The following is a 21,732-nucleotide window of genomic DNA, read 5'->3' on the forward strand; positions in this document are numbered from 1 at the left end:
CTCAAATTCACATGCTAACATTCTCAGCTATCAAAGTCATATGCATTACTATTGGGTTCATATATTAGAGGTCTAGAATTAGCAGTTGAAGCAAAACCCTTTGATAACGGAAACCGACTTTGTGGCTCTGGTTTACCTGATAAACCTCTTCCTAGAGAACTATCCAGCTGGAGAAAACACATCCTGTGTACAGGTTCCTTGGCTGTGCCATGTCACACATCACCCAGGAGCTGTCGCTTCAGCAGAAGGAGCAATATCAAGTTGGGCCTAAGAAGAAAGCAGAACAGCCAGCAAGGAATGTATTAGCCACTTAGTTAAGGACAAGAAGAGTCAACCAAACCCCATAATCATTACATCTATTTCCTAATTAGGCAGGGAGGGAGGAGGGGAAGCCCTGAAGATAGGTTAGAGCAACCAAAGGACTGAAGTTCAAAATAATATATGTTGCAGTGATCTTCCAAGCATCTATACCCAAAATATCCATAGAAATTTACTTCTAGGCAGCTATATCTATTGCTTAAAGAGCTATGCACATGCAAGGACCCTCAGACGTCCACAGGTTGAAGAGAGCGCTCCTAAATTAGGCAAGAGAACAGTGAGAGTCACAGGTCTAGAACCGCAGCCCTGAAACTTTGGATTTAATTTTGCCGCCATTACAGCAATATGACCAGGAACTCTCTCCTGGAGTTTGGCCCTGAAAACACTCCTCTCCCAACAGACAAAGGAGCAGGGACTTTTACCGCCTTCTTCTCAAGGAATAGCTTAACCCACCCAGGGCATGGAAGGCTGAGATTCAAATTCCAGCTTTACCAATGTGATTTTGAACTCAAATCACACACACACACACACACCCCAACCAGATATTGTGATTAAGAGATGCTCTCAAATGCTTCCTCAATAAGCTTCCACAATTTGCAAAGAGCAACTAAATATTCAGTTGGCAATAGAGAATATGCTCAGCTACATCTTGGTAATTGAGACACCAACTTCCCTCGTCTTTAGGATTTGCTCCAATGACTGCTTATAGGAGCAGAAAGCACAGGGGAAGGGAACTCACATGCTCCTTCAGCCTCTTGTGCAAGACACACTGAAGCGAGGCCAGCGGGGTACCTCTGCAGAGGGGCGCTCAGCGCCAGCCTGGCCCAAGCAATGCGGAATTCATCTGGCAGATATTTTGGTGGCCAGGGGCTTTGTGCACCTCCATAGTGAGACAAGCACTGAATAGGGTGTTTCAAGGATACAGATTTTGAATTTAGACACTATGTGCTAGTTATGAACCTAAACCAGCTGTGGAACACATTTAAGCAAAATAATGCATCTTGATCGGGTTTACACTAGGCTAATTTTGTAATGATTGTTTTAAATGCCTACTAAAAATTATTTGCATACTGTAAGTGTGATTGGAAAATTCATTCTGTTCTTATACAATCAAATGGCTCTCAGTATTTTTGGGAGGGTCCCTGGATTCTACAAAAACTGGAAATGCCATGAAGATGCATTTATAACTGTGGAAAGGATTTGTTTGCACATTAACTTCAGCATTACTTTTTCTGATTTTAGTTTTAATGTTACACCATTTTAATTTTCCGTATGCCAGCTCTGTGCAGACATCATCTCGGTGGTGAAAGCTGGAGGCAGCTGAACTGCTTTATAGGTACTCTGCTGGTTGGCGTTCTGTGCACATGCAAGGCAGTTTGATGTTGATATTTAGATTTGATTGGCAGCAAAACACTTTGTTTAAAATAGAAGAATTTCTAAATTCACTAAACGTATATCTTGGCAAGTGAAGATCTGAATGACAAATACCACAGTAGCTGAGCATAAAGGCATTCCATGTAATGTAAGATATCAAAAGGAAACAAAATAGGACCTTGCTACCATTTGAGACCAGAGACCAGTTTAACTCCTTAACTGTGCAGGGTGGCAAGACATTTGTTACATAACAGCAACTTCAGATGGTGTTTTTAAATCCTGCCATCTTTTCACTGAAGAACAGAAGATTAGACTTCTACAGACTCTGAGAGACAGGGAGTGGAGCCAGCAGCAATATTTAGCACAGAGTGACTGATTTCTGGCACCATCTAGCTTCTCTGCATCAGGAATCTGGCAGCCTGGTAGGTGCTTTTCAAAGACGCTGATTGAATAGTTGATACTAGTGCTATACAAAGGCTCAAAACAGCACAAGAAAGAATGAGAAAGAGTAGGTCCTAAGCCCCAAAACTACATTATCTTTTTCTTTTATTCTTTTTTTTTTTTTTAATAAAGATAGCAGGGGAAAATCCTGGGCACAATGCCGAAGACATTGTTCACCGTTCAGCTTCTGACTATGTGTCTCTGACAAACATCTAATATATATCAAACATTTTAGGCACAAAGAAGCCATAATGCAAGACAGACTGTTAGTTCTTAATTTTCATGAGACACGCTAGAATCTGCAAAATACAGATTTGTTTGACCAATAAAACTATCCCTATTTCCATTCAGGACTGTAAAACTCCAACCAGTCTTTGTAACTAGAAAGATAGTGAGTTTGTACTCATTCACTACACTTAAGGATTTTTGAACTATAGAAACTGCAATTCATCACCACCAACTCTGTATGAAAAACTGCTGATCATTTGAGAAAAGAAGCCATGTTTTGTTGCTGAATGTCAAAATGGAATCACATGATGAGACTTACAAGCTTTGAATGCTTGTGCACTGTAAAATTTTGCAGAAACATATTTATTCATCAGCATAAAGACATGCTTACAGACTTATGCTTTGGGAAACCAGAAAGAAAGACAAATAAGGTTGGTTTATGTCCTCAGTAGAGGAAGAAAGGGTGGGGAAAGGGGGGGGGGGGGGGGGGGAATCTTACTGGACTATACCAGGCAAGTAAGCATACTTTCTCCAATTCAGAACCTTTTTTCAGTTCCCACAGTGAAACTTTCTTTCCATTTATCTGAAATCACCTGGAATGCGCTTTAGGAGCTAATCCCTTCACATTTGGTTTACTCAGCATAGGCCAAATCAAAGCAAGGACTCTCAAATGCATGACCAACCCAATCTACTTTCTCATTTACTTGGTCTTTTCAACTACACGCATGCACAACTACTGAAATAGAAAGTTAGCTACATTTACACACAACTAATACATATGAGGTTCCTAATGGAAAGAATAGAACATAGTTACATGATTTTTCCTATAAACCACTTAAAGTGATATTTCTTTGCCTCTCCCTCAGTGTCTTGACTCAACATACTCCATCTATATAGACACATTATCTCAGTAGAGAGGTCTAGGATTATTCTGCTGTTGATTCATTCACAATAAGCCTTTGTGTTTTGTGATTTCATCCAATAACTGAAGTGTAAATGCAAGGGAGACATAGCTGCCTATTTGTTTTAATTGTATTTCAAGGGTTTTCCTTCAAAGAAGAGTCTTACACTCTTCTCCCTAGATATTTAGGTGTTTTTAGACTACACATTTTCCACTTCTTTTGATTATACAAGACTATGAAGGACATAAATTTTCCACAGCATAGGGACAGCTGATGTCTGAACATTAGCAAGTCAATATTTGATGTGGCATGAATAAGAGTATCCAAGTGGGAAGGAATTTCAAGATTTAGATCTGAGCAAGAACTCAAATGAACCTAATCTGAACTGCAGGCAGAAGTCCAAACTGAAGTTTGAAACCGCTCTCAGAGTCAGCACCTGTTATTTGAAGACACATTAAGCTCATTGAACAGATACAGAGCAAAATGGAAGAGCAAGTAAAACAAAACTAAGTAATGGGAACAAACCAGAGAACACGTTCATAAAGGGGAAAGGAAAATTGAGACAGCTGTCAACAGCTTATATCTTGGATCTCTGTTAATGGTTTTATATTCAGTTATATGCTTTTCAATTGTAATTACTACAAAAGCAGGAACGTCTACATAGTTTGGATGAAACACAGGTACTAGAACTAAAGAATCTTAAGCTATTGCATAGTATTCATCCGAAAGATACATTGCATTGAATTTAACACATTTCTATGCTATTCTTACACTCAGATTGCCCTTTTCAGCGCTGCACAAAAGAAAGCGCTGGAATTTTTAGCAGAAATTCCACTAAGTGTCAAGGGAAGGGATCTTTCAAAATCCCTTGGTCCTTTTGAAATTCCCTGCATGCATTTTCACAGTAACATTGTTTTAAAGTCTGGAAGGTAATTTTCTAGAAAGTAGTAAAAAACTTTCACTAAGCCCTTCTCCCTTCCTTTTTCCTAATGAGCTCTTATGTACAGCTGTCCTGAAGCAGAGTGGCTTGCATATGTGTAAACATACACGTGCACACACACAAGCTCTTGGCTGCCTATGTTTGTGCCAATTTGTTTTAGTGGCAGCATGCCCAATCTGAAATTGTCTGCCCCATAGCTCCTCAAGAAAAATGCTATCATAAGTTTGATTGAAGATGTTACGGCATTGTTCAGGTCCTCTTTCTAAAAGGCAGCTCTGCTGTTTTCTTCCACATGAAGTTAGATTTCCTGGCATGCACATATGCAAACCTCCCCCCGCAGAAAAGTCAGACATGACTTTTCTCTCTACTATATTCTCATGTGCAAATAAAATAAGTTGCAAACTTAACAAAAAAAAAAAAAATGGGAAAAAAGGAAAAAGCCCACATCCAGCAAGTAGTGGGTTTATGTGAATATTTTCAGAAGACACTTATACTATGCAGGTAATCCAATATAATCATAAACAGCTGAATGAGATTCTGATCCTAACCTTCAAGTACCCAAAACAGGTGCTTAAGAGTAAGCCTTGGAAAGAAAGGCAAAGAACAGAGGAGAAGGGAAAAGTGTTAAAAGTATTATAGGAATGGGGTAACGCAACCCTTATTTTTGATATTCAGGAGGAGTTTGTCATGACTACAGTAGCCCACTCCCTTTTTGCACTGAATAATTCCCAGCATTTCTGTATCACCACATCTCAGATACACATACTGAAGACTTAACTTTCAATCTTGCAAGTGTGGGTAGAGAGAAGGAAGGGGAAAGCAAGAAATACCAATAAGCTTTCCCTCCCCTTTGCCCTCACATTACTGAATGATACTTCTCTCTTTCTCCAAATACTTGAGAAATTCGCTGCCTCTGCAATAGAGGAAGGAGAAGACTGAAAGGAGACGACTGATTTGTATATACATAAGTTTTTTTTTATTTTATAATTTAAAAATATATTTTATATGTATATTTCTCAAATAGCAGGGGAGAAATTGCAGTTCCAGAGAAAAAAGTGACCAGGATTTGTCACTCTGTTACTGCCTCATTAAATGGATTTTATGTATTAGAGAAGAATCTAGATCTCAGAAACCATTTGTCTTCAATTTCCTTCCAGTTTTTGCCCTAGGAGAGGTAGGGCAAATTGCTAAGTGTTTTAGCTGCTCTTTATTCTGCTTCCTCACTTCACTGTGTCTTACATTATATTAGCAGTGCTGTGAACAGCATATGACAATAATACCAAGCTCTTATGCAAGACACTCAGACTAGACCCTCATATGCCAATTAAGCATGATCCACATTTCACAAGAAAAATAAGTTCCAGAGACATGAACAGGCTGGTTATATCCTTTCTTTGGTCATATTATATCCTTCCTTCCATCCTATTCACTAATTTATTTCTTCCTCAGTCTCGTATTCTGTCTCCCACAGCCTTAAGGGACAGTATTTGGAACCTTAAACCAATTTCAATCAATGGGATGAGGTCAGCCATCACATCCATGGGACTGGCAAGATTAGAACATATTTATCCCAAGTCCAAGTGCAGTGCCCTATTTAGACAGCTATGCTGCCTGCTAGTTATCAGGTTGAATTGAAAACAAAAGTTATATTAAAAGACAGCAGGATCATTATTTCTCCCTTCTACCCCCCTCCTCAAGTGCCTGAGGTCATTTTCCACAACAAAAATGAAAGCCCTTCTTGGAAGTGTTTTTGTGCTAAACAGCAGTGGTTAATTTCTTGCAACTAATTAGATATTCAAGTGAAAGTATAATGATCCTCCAACATGATTGAAAGTGCTTCAACTGAGTTTCCTGCTAACAGCATACTTCTAGAAAAGACGCAATAAATCAGCAGGGTTATGGAAATCTTTAAACAAAGCAAGTCTACGACAGGAACCCATTAAAGATATAGCCATGTAATATTTATGTACCTAGCTGACTCGTGCTTTTAACCTAGCACTTTCAGCTATAGCTTTTTAGCACCTGGGTCATATTCACTAAGAATGAAATTCACCCTATCTGCTAAAAGCCAGCATAATGTCTCTGCATTAGGTGTCTGGAGTATAGAGTTACCATAGGACGTAAGTGACGGAGCCTTCCCACCAAATGGAATTTCATCCAGATTTTTCTAAAGAAAAATACAAACACAACACCTTTAAGCAGCCCAGAAATTTGAATCTGTGAGCCTCAAACTCCTTGATTACCCTTAGCAAGAAAATCAGTAGGTACCTAAACAAGAAAGATTTTATAAATCCACGGAGGTACTGATGCAGAAACAAAACTTCTCAGAATAGCCAATGTCACCTATGGTTGTTCAGACTACGATTTGTTGATTAAGAGTGGTTATTGAGAAGGTAATAGCAGATCTCTGGAGATTTTTATGCTGACTACATAAAATGCCATCCACTTACTCCAAAAAACTATTAATTCATTACAGATTGGTTTAAATTTATTAGGTACTGCAGAAAAGCAAGACCCAGTTGTGTAGAAATACATTTTGATTTTGTATGAGCCTTCTGGATGTTACAGATGTACAAATCTGATCCCCTTAAATCTCCAAAAGGAAGAGACGTTTCCCTTTCTTCCATCACATTAAACTGTGTGTGCACGTGTGTTTACATGTATGTTTAAAACACACATAAGCATATGTGAAGCAAAGGGAATGGTTTAATAATCTCCACTTCCTTTGGCTATACATGCTTTCCCTCATCCCATTCACTCATTTACTTCATTGCCAATCTCCCAGTCAGTCTTCCCATGGTTTTAAGAGACAGAACTTGGATTCACAAACCAGTTTCAGTCAAGGTCCCAAACATTGCTTTATTTCCTGGCCTACCCTTCCTTACTGCAGCAGATGGCTGCAAAAAGGGAAACCTTGCTGCTGTGGGGCTGGAAAAAGGAACCTTCAGGAAGGGGCGTAAGAACTGCAGTTTCCTGGGACTCTGGGAGGGGGGAGAAAGCAAGAGGGTTAGAAATTAGCAGAAGGGGCTTGAAGGACAGAGAAAAGGAGACCAAACATCACTCCCCCTTCCCAATAAAATCATCTTTGCTCTCACCATAGGTTTTTGGGCCAATGATCACTTTCAACTTGCACTTTCTGTTGGAAAAATAAATTAGGAGTCTGGCTTAATTTTGTCAATAGAAAGTTTAAAGTGGTCACTGGAGCACAAAGTGCTTTTCAAAGAGTAGCTGAGCTCAACAGGGACAAGGAGGAGGATGTTAAGAGCACCACAAAAATAAAGGCAGATTAAAAACATTAAGGGTGCACCATTTTTCAACAATAAAGATAAGGCTTTTATAACTGTTCCTGCAATCTTATATCTATTTATTGTGGGCTATTTTTCTTTAGAAGAATATGTATTACTTAAAAATACCTTTGTCAAGGCAGAAAATAAGTAGTTTGTGTGTATTAGTCTTTATAAAAAAAGAACAGAAAACAGTAAATGAACAAGGCATTTCCTCCCTAACTACATGGGATTATAGTTTGCGTTCATGCTGTAAATCATTGGATCCAGTACAAGTAATTGTACTGCAATGGGTTTTGCTATGCTAAATATTTAAACTGTGTGCCCAGTCCTTCAAAGCTTATTCTGTGTTCAGAGCTTTGTAGGGTTGAGTCAATAGCATATTTGTTTTGAATGGTTGTTCCTAGATAACAGTAACAAAAATCCAAAACTTGTTTACATCATTTAACATGCCTAAAAGCTTAGCTCGAGACACTAAAAAAAACCCAAGCAAGCAGAAAAATGCAATTCTTTAGAATGCTCTCTGCTGTTGAAAATAAGACGTTACACCATCAAAAGGCAAAAAGAATGTTTTGCCAACTCTGGACCACAAACTGTTTTGTTTTTAAACTGGAGCAATGACTGGCATAAAAAGATTTCAAGGAATTTCCTCTTCTCCCTGAAGATAGCCATGAGCCTTTCTACTACCCCAGACTACACATTGTAGCGATTGTAAGATAGGCGTGTCTTGTGGGTCCTAAATAGTAGCCTTTATTTATCAGAGCAAACAGAAAGTGTGATGGAGAGTCAAAATGAAGAAAATCAGGGAATTCCATCAATACTATGAAAACTTTGTTCCCGTCTGAGCAATACCTTCAGCTCTAATAGACAAATGTTACATCACCTGTTTAGCAAGTACTCCTCTAATATTTTCTTAACTTGTATTGATATCTTAAGAACAACATTTCACCAACATTTACATAAAGACACCCATGGAGTGTTCAACATACTCTTAAATTGCATTTTTGGTTTAAACTTGTGTAAAGTATGGTGACATTTTTAGGAACAAAGATGAAGCATAATCTCTCATCTGTTTCAAATTACACATGAAGAATACTGAATATGTTAGCAACAAATAGATTTGCATGCAGAAATTTCACAAAGGAAAAAACGCAAGAATGCCAAAATACAATTACAGGAAAGAAAATAATGCAAACAGACAATGATTTACCATTCTTATATTTTCAGAATCACAGTTCTAACTGAATGCTGTCTGCCTTTAGTTAGTATCCAGTACTGTGTAATAAACATGGTATTTGAAAAAACATACTTTTTTTTCCTATCTACATGCTACCTAGAAAGCTCCTGATACTTAATCTGGAAGCAGACACAGAACCCAAAAAGGTGCCTCTTTTCCAGTGAAGACGTGATTTCCCCTCTAAGGGCCTGGGGCAGTGTGCCTCAAATGCTAATAGCTTGAGTTGTGTGCAATAGCCCTATATTGTTTATATAGCACTTCACATGTTCAAAGCGCTATGAGATATCAGCCATCACTACACTTTTATGAGGCTGTAAGTATTACCCACTAAACATTAGGGTTCAAATGACTTGCTCTTGATCAAAAGAAACTTTCTGCAGCAGGACCATAATTATTTGAATTTAGTAATTCTTGCAGTCCATTCCTATGGTGACTCAGAAAGAAGAGGGGGATGGGATATTAAAGCCAGTTGCTCCTGCACTCTGCTCTGGCAGGGAGATACAGACACATGGAGAATCCCTAAGCTAACTTGCACTCAAACAGCACCTTTTGTGGTAACTTCTAAAAAAATAATTACAAATCGAAAGTGCAAATTAAACAAAATGTTTTAAGAGCCCCAAGCATGTTTTTCTGAATATATGTTTTTCATATGGTCACTGAAGAACCTAAAAGACAACATACAAACTGTACCGGAATACTCCAGAAATCCTAAGATGGGGCTCCCCATTCATTCTGAAGCCATTTGTTTTTTTTAAAACCAAGACGACTAGTAGGCAAGTTAAAAGTAATCAGCCCATTTTCTGCAGGTAAAGAACTGCAATCTATTGTCTAACACTTGACTACAGTAGGACTCAATAACTTTTAGAAACTCAATAACTTTTAGAAATATAGAATATTTTTACCCTCCATTTTTATACATACTTCCATTCTATGAAAATTCAATTGCTATGCTGACATTTATAAGTCCTGCCTCAAAATATCAAGTCTTCATTCCCATAAAATCAATACAAAGACAAAGGAGATGTTGAAAAACAACCAATGAATCCACAGTCTTGGTACATATGACAACCAAATAAATGCTCGACATAAACATTAAACAGGATACATCCTAAAGTTTCTTCTCTTTACAGCTGAAAACATTTCATGTAAAAATACTAACACTGAGATTGAAGAAAGACAGAATAAGAAAACTCTTATCCTCTGCCTTTCCATCCAGCACCCATCCTATCATACAGTATTATCTTTCCTATGTCTTACATTTAACTTGCACGCTGTCTTGGTTTCCACACATACCATGTTTTCTGAGCACAGCTTCGCAGTTATTGGCCTTAGAATCTTGCCTGCAGGATCACATGGGAAAGAGATGATACTACTAAAACAAAAATGTAGACCTCTGCACACAATCCAGATTCATCAAATAAGAAAAGGATGCCATTTAAGGCTATCACAGGAAGGGGTAGGGTAAGAAATTCCCTTCAAAGATAGTCATGAGTCCAGAGAATTACTAACAGAACCTCTTGTGTTTTAGCCGAGTTGATCATGTTGCCCTTAAAATTTACCCCCTCTATCGTACAACTTCTATTTGACATTTTTTGGGTACAGGCCACACAGAACTCTATCCAGACTGTGTTTGCAATTTCTACTGCTTTGACTTACATTGCCTGAAAAGTTAAATTACTGAAATATTTGCTAAATTATTAAAGTTTAAGCATAATGTCAGTAGGTGAGCATTACTTCATGTCTATTAATGCAAAAAGCAGTTACCATACTCCATCTACTGATCTAAAGAACAGATGTTTGCATATGATTTATGGACACTGAAATATGTGCATATCTTCCATAAATAGTAATGTGTTCCAGTAACAGAGTGGAGAATTGTCATCCAAAGGGCTGGGAAACTGCAGGCAGTATTAGAATTGATTCACCAATTTCTTGGCTTTAAATAAAAAGCAAAGCTTATAGGTCCAATGCCGCAATCCCGTATGTTGGAAAAGCTCTTGCAATTTCAAACAGGACTAGCAACATGAAGTAATAAATTGCAGAGTTGGGCTCAATAGCTCAGATATAAAAGTCTGTTTAGAACACATGAATGCAACTATGATTTTTTAAATGAGAGTAACAATTTATATTGATTAAGGTACAATAAGTCTAAAGCAGTAAGCAAAAAGCCAATATTGCCTTGGGTATTTTTACACTAAATTTTATTTTGGAAATGTCTTTAATATCAAAATTTAACAAAATACTAATGAAGTAAAATTCTAATGGGCAAAGCATAGTTTTGAACTCTGCAATTAAATTAGTTCTGGAAGTGCAATCAAATATTTGCTTGAACTAATATCATTGCTGCTCCTCACATTTGTTCTGTTCCTAAATTAGCTTGGCTAATCAGCATCCCACCTCATAGTCTGTGTTGTGGACAAGTAATATTATCTGATGGGTTTCATTTCAAGAGCACAGTTAATTTTCAGACAGCAGACTTACAAAAAAAACTTAGTCAAAGGCTACAAACACATGAACTAGCATACTTGGAGATGTCCTGGTTTCTGGGCCAGCAGAACTCTGATAGGACTCAATGAACTGCAGATTGCTCTGTGATGGCTATGCATGTCAAACAAGTTTTGATTGAGTTTAAAAAACAGTCTTTTGGTTATTATTTCACCTCTGAAAGTGTTTTCTGGTGTGCCAAGATATTTTCCCCCTCTTATTTCATGAGCAAGAACCAGGATAATTCTGCATAACTTTAGATTTCTTCATACCATAATGGACAAAAAAGCAGCCTTGTAGAATGCAGAATTTAAACAAGGCAATCACTATTTTCCCCCCTGTCTCAGGCTGGCATGCACCAGTGCTTCAAGATGTTATGCAGCTGCTACTTTTCTCCAGAGATGGCTATACTACTAATGGTGAAATACTCGCTAAAACATCTTTTTTCTAGCAGAGGTTTACAAAGATGTTTCCATCGGTTGAAGGCAACATGAAAATATTGTCTAGTTGGATTTCTTGAAAAACATTAGCCTTTGAATTACTGCATTAGTAATTAGGAGCTGATACTATATTCCAGGGCACTGCAGAAACAACTGCAGCTAGTGTTTGTAGAATACAGTGAGTCTTAGATTACAATGAAGGTTATTGCATTCCGTTCTTGCAGTTTTTAAGACCACAGAAGAAACGAACACTTTTCATTTTGTCAGAAAAAGGACTTCCTCTTGATAGCTGCACAGAGTTTTTACTTTCAGCATATAACTCAAAGTCATCCACGAATAAACTGAATCTCTAATAACTACAGTCAGCTGGATTTAATTCCTTCTGGTGGAAGCAAAGCAGTGTCAATACTTACTGAGCTTTAGCATTACTGCTAATTTATTGCAGGTAAAATGTCAATACAACATGAAAACTTGTCTTTAGAGAAAGGTTTAATAAAAAAGATGAACACACAACACAAAAAATAGAAAAGGTGATAAGAACTGATAACTGATCATTCTACTTCACTTTTTTTCCAGATGAGCATCCAGGTGCCAGCTGGTGTAAACGCAGATGCAACTGACGTCAATGGAGCTGTGTCAGTTTACACTAGCTGAGAATCTGATCCCAAGTGTGTTAGTGCCATTTTTAGACACTGCCACTGGAATTCACTTTTGCAACACAATCAAAAATACATCCATGCATTGCATTTTTTCCTGTCCCCAAGTGTATAACTGGAAGCCTGTTGACAGACAGTGGGAGAGGGCAAGTGGGAGGTGGAAGTAGCCAACAACTGTATCCATGAGATAACTTTGCATTATGAATATTAACGCTATTATTCTGTTGTCTTCCTTTTATACAAATGAATATTTGCCTTCAAAAAGTCTTAACTCCACCTTCCAGTAACAATTCAATGCCAGCAAAAGAAAAAAGATGCTGTAAACCATGCAGAGTATCTACCATATATATATATGTTAACATACTATTTTAATCAGTGTACAATCTGAATAGGCTGCTTTAATGCATCATTAGGGAAATTATCTACAATCATAAGAAACCCCCAAAACCTGAGATCCGTGTATTCGCCTAAGTATTTGCTCATAAGTGATCTCACTCCTGTACAAGCAGTAAGATGACTGTTAAAAGTACTAAAACAGCTGTTTGGAGTAGCCTGCAAGCCAGACCTGTCTGACATCTATCATTTATATTTCATCGAGCATTTATGTGGGGGAGGGAGAAGGAAGAAAGGAAGAGGTGGAGCAAAACAAGCAGGGCAGAGTAGTACTTCACAGCTCCAGCCACCATTTCTAAGTATGGAGACGGAGCTTTTATTATTGTTTGACGTAAGGCAGCTGTTAAACATGAGTGTACTGTATAACCAGTACAGTGTTAACCAGTACAGTGAAGCTGAACATTAGTCTTTTGATTCAAGATATCAGGGTCAAAATGGAAAAGCTAACTAATTAGAACTGAAGACACAGTTCACATAGCATTGAAGTAATTGTCTGTTTGTGCAGCACAACACCCATATCTTCCATTTAGGTCAGGCCATCAAGAGGAGGAAAAGGACTGAAGATGAGATGCTCTACTTCACACAGTTGCCCTCTGGAAGGACTAGCAAAGGCAGTCACTTAAATTAAGTACAGGTCATCAGACAAGATATCTACTATATTCCTAAGACAGGCAGCTCTAGCAGTCCAAATCCCTATGGCCTTTACAGCAACACAACGAACTACTTCCTCATGTACCTCTGTCAATTCACGTTACGTTCCAATTTTTTTTAAAGCGATGTTTCATGTACACCATGACCCTATTGCTCATAGCAAGGAAAGTGCTTTGGTTTATTTATGACCTACTAACCTCAAATAAAAAAAACATACATCCAATCTGAATGTTCACATAAGCCTGCAGATCTGAAATAAAACTTAAAATAAAGCTGGCATTTATAACAGCTAGCTAAGCCCAGTAAGGGATTTAAAAAAAATGAAAACCAGATGAGAGAAGATGAAAGCATTTTTACCCTGCATAACCTGTGCACATCAGGAATGAGGGCTGGAGCTCAGAAATAATTTTTTGTGTTTTTGTACTTACAAGTTTCAGCCCATTTCAACAGAGGCTAGGTAACGAAGGAAATACTGAGATTTTTCCATTATGGGGGCTGGAGAGGGAATAATAATAACCTGTGAAAGTAATTCCTTCTAAGATGCAATCCACCCAGCCACAAGCTCTACATAGCTCCTCTCCTTCTTCTACACCCTATCCTAACTGCCAGGTATCAGCCAGGCAAGACCCCATATTGAAATATGAAGTGACAGATGGAAGCAGGGAATAAGAGCATAGGAATAAGTACTGAAAGAAATGGCATACAGAAAGAAAGCTTATAATAGGGTGGATGTTAAACATGAGCGACCTAAACGATCAAGTCTATCCATTTGGTTAGAACAATGTTGAACAGATGCAGATGCACAAAAGACTACTGAGTTGGAGAGCCTTATTCTCTCATCACTCATGCTGGTGTAAGGAACTCCTTTCATAACATCCATGGAATTAAACTGCAGAAAAGCCAGTACAAATAAATTGAGGGGGGGGGGGGGGGGGGGGGGGAATCAAACTTCAGAGCTAAAGTATTGGCAGCAAATATCCCATGCTGCTGTATCAGAAAAAAAAAAAAAAGTTGACTGCCACATTTCGTTATAATTCAGATATATTCATAATCACAGTGGCCTTCCTAAACAAAACACATCTAATCTACCATGAAGGAGAAAATTAGTTGATTCCATTCTTGTCTAGTTCCCCAATAGGCGATATTAACGACTCTCTGTCCTTTAGATATATTTGATAGAAAATACAGTTGAGTTAAATGATGTAACAAATACCTCTACATGTAGAGCAATTAGTTGAAAGAAACAGCTAGGACAAAGTCCTTGTCATGGTGTTTTTTTTACAAAATATATACAGGTAACACATGACCTGCAGTCTTTTGGTGCTCGTTCCCTTTATGCAAGCACAAACAAATTTAACGAAAAACCCCAACATTTATAAAAATTTTTAAAATAATCAGAAATGGATGAGAGAGTACAAGACATCTTTTACCAAAGGACAAGGTAAACAAACAGTAATTCATAGAAGGCAATGAATCAGTCACATAATTTCAGTGCAAGCTAAGAGTGGACCTAGCAAAAAAGAATTCAGACCAGCTGAGCTGCAAGACCACCTTCTGCAGGAGAACTCTGCTCACAAATGCAAATAAGGTAAAATTCCTAGCTTACCATGTTTTGCTTTCTGATCCACCCTCTAAAACTCTTCCCCTACAACATGAAAATTGCAGCCCTACATATATGTTTGTTTGGGTTTTTTTTAATTTTTATTTATTTCAAGAATGAGGACAATTGAGTTGGAAAGCTCAGAAGACTGGAAAAAAAAGTGTTGTGCTACTGTGGAAATTTTTAAGAATAAGCACTTTACTGTGTGATGATCAAGTTCTGGATACAGACAGCATGCTGCCACGTAAAAAATATGTGAAACAAAATTTAGGTCATCAAGCCTTGATGTACATTCACCTTTTTTCCTCCTGAAAACTATCATAACAGGTTCTGCATGTATGACAATTTGTAAGGAAAAAAAGGTCTTCTCTCTCTCTAAGACGTTTATTGAGAAATTAAGCCTTCTTAAAAGAAAATTTAGTTTTCTTCTATCCTAAGCAAATTTAAATCCAATTGAACCATGTCAGCAGAAGAAATTTTACTCAGTTGAGCAATCTATAATTGGTAACACTGATTCATAAAACTCTTAGCCAGCTCTGTTCATATATGGGATCTTGTGTTTTGGTGTGCTATGAAGTTCAGTTTTGTGAAATTACAACGTTAATCCACTTGTGCCTGGATCCCCAACCTATATTGTTAAAGCCTGAATAAGTGAAATATCTTTTCTTTTCATAGAAAGAAGTTCGGAAAACTGCTGGCTCCTTGCACAAAGACTGAAATAGGATGGGCAGAGAAGGGTGTTGGTGTCGGTAAGAGAAAAGTGACCGAAGTTGCATCATCTGTATGATTAAAATCACTGTGTGAATTTTGATTTCCCCCTCCCTCCTTTCAGACATTTGAGGATGCTGTCAAGTCAATGGAGTTCTGTTGTAGTGGTTGCTTCAGTGAACATTCAACGCTGTCGGTGAGTTTGGAATTAAAGTGAAAACCATCGACCGTTGATTGTACCCTCCAGCTAACCATCCTCCTCCTTACTTCATGCTTTCAGGCCTTAACACCGAAGACAGCAACCTAACCACCACATGATGTTTCTCCCTCACTCTGCCAAGCTTTACAAAAAAAGGTCACAATCAACATTCATTGCTGTCGGTGGGTTTAACTATGTGGACAAGCTCACTGAACAATGAATGCAACTGTGGCCCCACATTTTACAGTTGCCGTTGAGAGGAACATCAGCTCTGAAAGCTGTAGTGAGAAGCAAACACTTCTTATAGGCTACATTTTTCTGGTCAAAAAAAATAGTTGGGAATATTCACTTTTTGCTTACTTGTTTTTAAGTGTGCTTAACTTAGCTGACTAGAAAAAAAACAACCTGCCTTTTTCTGGAATATTGTCCTCCCAGGGTTCAGCATCATTGAAACCATAAACATTCTTATTCAGTATGTATGTGGAAATAAATAATAATATGGGGAACTTTGTTTATATCCACTCCGAAGGACTCTGAGCATAAGAGGAAAGAATATTTAAATCTCATTTTAGAGTAGACATTGTGGAATAGTTCAAAAATTTCTTCTGTACTCGTCACAACAAATACAAATGGGAGCCAGAGTTCAGAGGTACGGATAAAATGTTATATCAAATAAAAGATTAAGCAATTTTATATGAAACTGATTTTAAGCACCAAATAAATACTACTAGACAGCAAATACTATTATATTACCTTTTTTAGGGATCTGAGAGATGACAGAGAAATGTATATCCGGTAATAACAATGGAACAGTAGTTAAATTGTAAAATCACTGTAAACTTGGGGTAGCTATGTCATACTCTCGGTATTGCTGATAGTAATAAGAAAATAAAAGTGTAAATAAAGCTCACAACTTTGTCCTTATTTCCTTACAACCCTTTATTAACCTGGTCAGACACACAGAAGGACCAGTCTGCATTTCTGACATCACACAGTCATCCAAGGTAAGTTCAGCCTTTAGACTTAGTGCAACTCAGGTATTCTACAGCAGGAATTGCTTCCATAAGTTAGCTAATTGCACAGCGTTCATATTGTTCCTCCTCATAATGGGGGTCCATTAACAATACCTCAGTCTGATTATTTACAAAGTTGCCTCAGCACATCAGTTATACAACAATTGTCTTGTGTACCATACTTGCCTGTTTTATTTATGTTTCACCATGTAGCAACTGAACAGGATACAAACATCAAGGCTATCCAGGGAGGATAGATCTGTAGTTGTTTTTAAACTTTGTGTTACCAGTCTACTTAAATGATAAAAATATATTTCAACCATGAAAGAGATCAGTCCTCAATCCCATGCGAGACTGATATTTATAGAAAAAAAAAAAAAAAATCCATTCCTCAAAGACATAACTACACTAACAAATTAAATCCTGGAATTGTTTGGACATTACTTAAAATTTATATTTAGGAAAACTATATTTTTCCATTGCAATATTTACTAGAGAAGAACTTAACAGGGTCTATTGCTCACTGGATACTATTGTGGTCAAAGACAGCAGAGTTAAGTATTAAAAGGAAGGGTTGCTATGGCTGTATGACCTCTCAGCAACACTGTTCAGAGATAAGCCTGTATCTTTAAGTTTACTCCTTTCTACAAAAATTGGAACTCAAATTACTACCAACTTACATATTGCAGATAGATAAAGCTCACATTACAAGCAGGACTCAAAAGTACATATTCTATCTAGAAGGAGAAACTTAGAAATTAAATTGCAGCTAGTATGTTCTTGCAACAGTATGCATCAAGGTTCCTTATTGGAAACTAAAAATCAGGTCTTGTTTCTGAAATACATTTATTAATGCTAATTATAGTTATGTTATGTATTTTTAATAGAGAAAATACTTATCAAAATAGAAGATTCTGGAATTTGGCAACACTGGAAAGAACCAGTGTCCTGGAGCATGAGTGGATTCTGTATGTATGTTTTCTATGCTGACAATGTCTGAATGATCAGCATTGGGGGGGGACAGATTCCAGTGCAGGAAGAAAGTTATATCCTTTTCTAAGACAGTAGTTTTCCTCAAAATACATGTTTTCCCCCAATTTCTATCATAATTTTGTTTCATACACTTACTAAATATTACACAGCAACAACTCATACTCTACTAGAACAGGGTGCAGAAACTTTAGCCAGCATTGACCTAGGCACAGGTAATCAGTCCACATCCATTACAAATATAAAACATTTTCACCTGGACTGCAAGTTATTACTGGTTTCTGAAGAACAGACTCTGCAACAATCATCTCTTTTAATGGTGCCTAGTATAAAACTTATCAGCGATTTTAGTGACATCATGTTTTCATATAGAGATAGAAAAGTATCTTCTCAGTGTACAGATATGTAATATTTCTTACATCTTAACTAAAAGTCTACTTCTACAGACTAGTAATTTACAGAACGTTCATTGGCAAAACAATACCATTATTCTACACCCCACAAGAGATGCTGGCTCCTATCTTTCCTCACACTGTAAAGCTACAGAACAATCCCATTTTGGTAACGGTAGCTGTGGAAAGGTTTCATGGTCATTTACATGTTTTTTTTGTTAATATGATACATATGTACTCAGTGCAATGCCCACAAGCCATACAGACATTCCAGAAAATTGCTCCTCAGTGTCATTGTAAATAATTCACTCACAGCAATATTTTTAGGTCAAGTATATCGAAGTTGCAGAAAATGTGATGGACTTTGGCGTAATAGGACCACTAGTTTTACAGCAGCGGAGGAGGAGGAGAAGGAATATAGTTTCTATACATGAGAGATCACTTGCTGTTCCCCAGTGCACACAATACTGTGCTTGAAGACAGCAGAGGTGGTATTAAGGGCTTGTTATAAGGTTTGGAGTTGTTGGGTTTTTTACTTACTTCTAAATGGTCATTTTTTTCCTGACTTCTGGCATAAGAAGGGTCAAAACGTCTAAGCCAACAGTTTCTGCATCAAGTATATAACTTCTGTTTAACAAGTACAGAAAGACACTGTTTTACCTCTAAAACTACAAGTCAAAGAATTCCTATGATAGAAATAGTCTGTGATATTCAGGACCATAGTAAGATGAGTATGTTAGATTTGCTTTTTGGCACAGCCTAACGCCACCACACTAACATCTCTTGCTTTACAGATGGTGAAGTGACATACAGTAAGTTAAAGAATTAAATATAGAAGTAGTCTATAGTTGAACTGGAAGCAGTATCTAGATGATCTTGGACTCCAATCTCTTTTTCGGGGAAAAAAGATTAACCCTGTAATCCAGACTTTTCCCTAAAGCAAATACCATGTTTTTCTTGCTGACCCCCCCTTTTTCTTTTCTTTTGATGTGTATCTTTTTTACTTGCCAGAGTTATTTTTTTTTAAGCACTTGCATGGTGGCAATCACTCCAGATTAATTTTTATATCTTGCCTTTTCTTTTCTTTAGGTTTGTATAATTTTGTCTTAACCTTTTTTTTTTTTAGTCTTCCTGTGCATCTTCCTTAAGTGTGAGTGCCAGAAACACAGACCACATTCCAAAGACCCCAGCCAAGGCTAGCTGAAATAGTCTGATGTCTCCTTATTTTACAAGTAATCACTGATCCTTTTCAGCCAAAAATAGCATTTGTAATGGCAGCACACAGTTAATACATTTAAATTTATTTAACATTATTCCATAGATACATAAGTGTCCACAAGTTCTTTCCTAGTTTGAAATAAATTATTTCATCCCCTTGAAATGCAGCATTTCCAATTTTTTGAAGTTAGAGAATGTTTTTCAAAATATAGCTCCTCCCCTGCACAAATCCCTAAGGTTTTGAAACTTAGAAACCATGGCAGCATGTAGTAGTAGGAATGAACTTTGAATATAAGCGGAAGCCTATCATGACTTAGTAAAAACAATTATTTAAACTTGCCATTGTATTTCACCACCCCCACCCCCCATTATTTTAATTTTAAAAGTACAGACTGCAAAAAGGGCCATAAAAAGAATAAATACAAAACCAGCAAGTTTTTCATGAGTTTAAAAAACATTCCCTCTCATATATAAATAAGATATATCTTGAAGGTGCATAGACATAAGAGAACCATTAAACCATTTGCCATTCATCATTATTAGGAGATACTGCAGATACTGTTGTGTAATTTAAGCAAAAAATTTGTGGAATGCAATTACAAAAATTAACTACTGTCCGATAAGAAATGTATTAGAAGTAAAAGGATAGCACTATTTTACATTATTGCATCCTTATCTTTTGTTCATATAGTAAGCATAATTGTTAACTGCCCCTCCTGCTGTCTGCATCCAAAGTGTATTTACAAGCTCAGTATTTTACATTGCTGTGTTAGATCCTTCACTTTATAACAACCAGTAATCACAAACTGAATACACAAATATGTCTGACAAATATATATAAGGTTTATGTTTGAGTTTAGGAAGTATTGATCTGAGGAGGAAACAGGGCAAGTATTCAAATTGCACAGCTTCCAAATATGGCTCTTATCAAAAAGATATGGTAGAATTGCCCAATTTCTACATCTGCTGGTTATTAAACTGCCTTCACATTGTCATTGGAACAAAAAATAGCCTCCTCCTCCTAGGTTTGGATCTGAACTGATACCAAAAATTTAGGGAAAGCTTCAGGTGCAGAAATTCTAATCCACACAAGACATGAATTACAACAGAAACTTTGTCTATATTTCACAGTAAATTAGAAATAAGTCGCCTCGCTCTGCAGCTAGCGTATATGTCTATGGTACATATTCTGACCTTTCCTGATTTTGTTTCATGAGATACAGCTGCTTCCAAGCTAGCCCTAAAAATTCTGATGACGTTTTAACAAAGCCACTTTAACCTATCCTAAGCTTGCAAACAGATTATCATGAGGCCCGACAATGTAAGTTATTGTGTTGTGTTTTGTTTGGTGTTTGTTTGTTTCTAAATCATCATTATTTTCTCTATTAGAAATGTCACACTAGGTCTTTATGATGAAAAATAAGTCTGAAATGGACCAGATGCCACAATTCTAGGATTCCAGTTCAGAAGGTTCAGGTACCAGGTCAGGCAAAGAGACAAGATAGCTGGAAAGTAACATTCTGGCCATTAAGATAGTGGAAGTTTCACTTTGCACTCAAGATAAATTACAACACAGATAAACTATTTATCTAAACTACAGTATCACCTACGGGTAATGGCAAGTTATCCCAATAATCATGCTATTAAGCTAATTGATTGCATGGATCTATTATTTAGGGATTAAACAGTTAAAATATTTTATCATAGGCATTTTGAAACACTGAAACAAAAAGAAATACAAAAATATTAATTTTAGCTAGTGAGAGCTGAGTCCAGGTGGTTGCCCTCAAAAGTCAACATCACCATCTGATGTGTAAAACATTCCTAATTATCATAAAGTACACCCCGTGCTAATTACTGTTTGACTCAAAATAATGAGCCATGATAAGCCTAGAGTTCATGATGATAGATTTACATTCAAATGCCATCCAGTTCACTGTCTCGGTATCAATATGCCGCTGGTTACCACACTGACAGACATGATAAAATTACTGCGTCTGCCGTCCTGCAGCTAGGGAGACCATAAACTCCTAAAGGGATACCAAAACTAAAGGAACTTTCAGACAGGCATTCAGGATGCAACTGTAGAAGACGACAGGAAAAAAGGCAGTACTTAAAGACAACAGCTGTGGCCTACAGAATATCTTAAAGGAAGTCTTTGTAGCCCCTCCAGGAAGTTCTCTGTACATCCCCAAAACAATTGTGGGAGATCATTCCAGGAGTTCACACGGATTGTGATCTGCTAACAAATGAATTCAGATTTG

General features: G+C 37.2%; 2 long non-coding RNA genes across 2 annotated transcripts in view; one reads left to right on the forward strand and one right to left on the reverse strand.

Moving 5' to 3' along the window:
• Positions 1-16,694, forward strand: part of LOC148052166 (uncharacterized) — a 66,049-nt gene extending 49,355 nt beyond the window's left edge. Inside the window, exons 6-8 of the long non-coding RNA XR_015698925.1 lie at positions 15,624-15,697; positions 15,781-15,852; positions 15,937-16,694. This is a non-coding gene — a long non-coding RNA (uncharacterized LOC148052166). The remainder of the gene's footprint in view (positions 1-15,623; positions 15,698-15,780; positions 15,853-15,936) is intronic.
• Positions 1-21,732, reverse strand: part of LOC148052165 (uncharacterized) — a 150,229-nt gene that overhangs the window by 111,844 nt on the left and 16,653 nt on the right. Inside the window, exon 2 of the long non-coding RNA XR_015698926.1 lies at positions 137-267. This is a non-coding gene — a long non-coding RNA (uncharacterized LOC148052165). The remainder of the gene's footprint in view (positions 1-136; positions 268-21,732) is intronic.

Source organism: Nipponia nippon, unplaced genomic scaffold, assembly GCF_047370975.1.
Source record: "Nipponia nippon isolate SJK-2023a ecotype South Korea unplaced genomic scaffold, ASM4737097v1 scaffold_5, whole genome shotgun sequence".
Lineage (NCBI taxonomy): Eukaryota > Metazoa > Chordata > Aves > Pelecaniformes > Threskiornithidae > Nipponia > Nipponia nippon.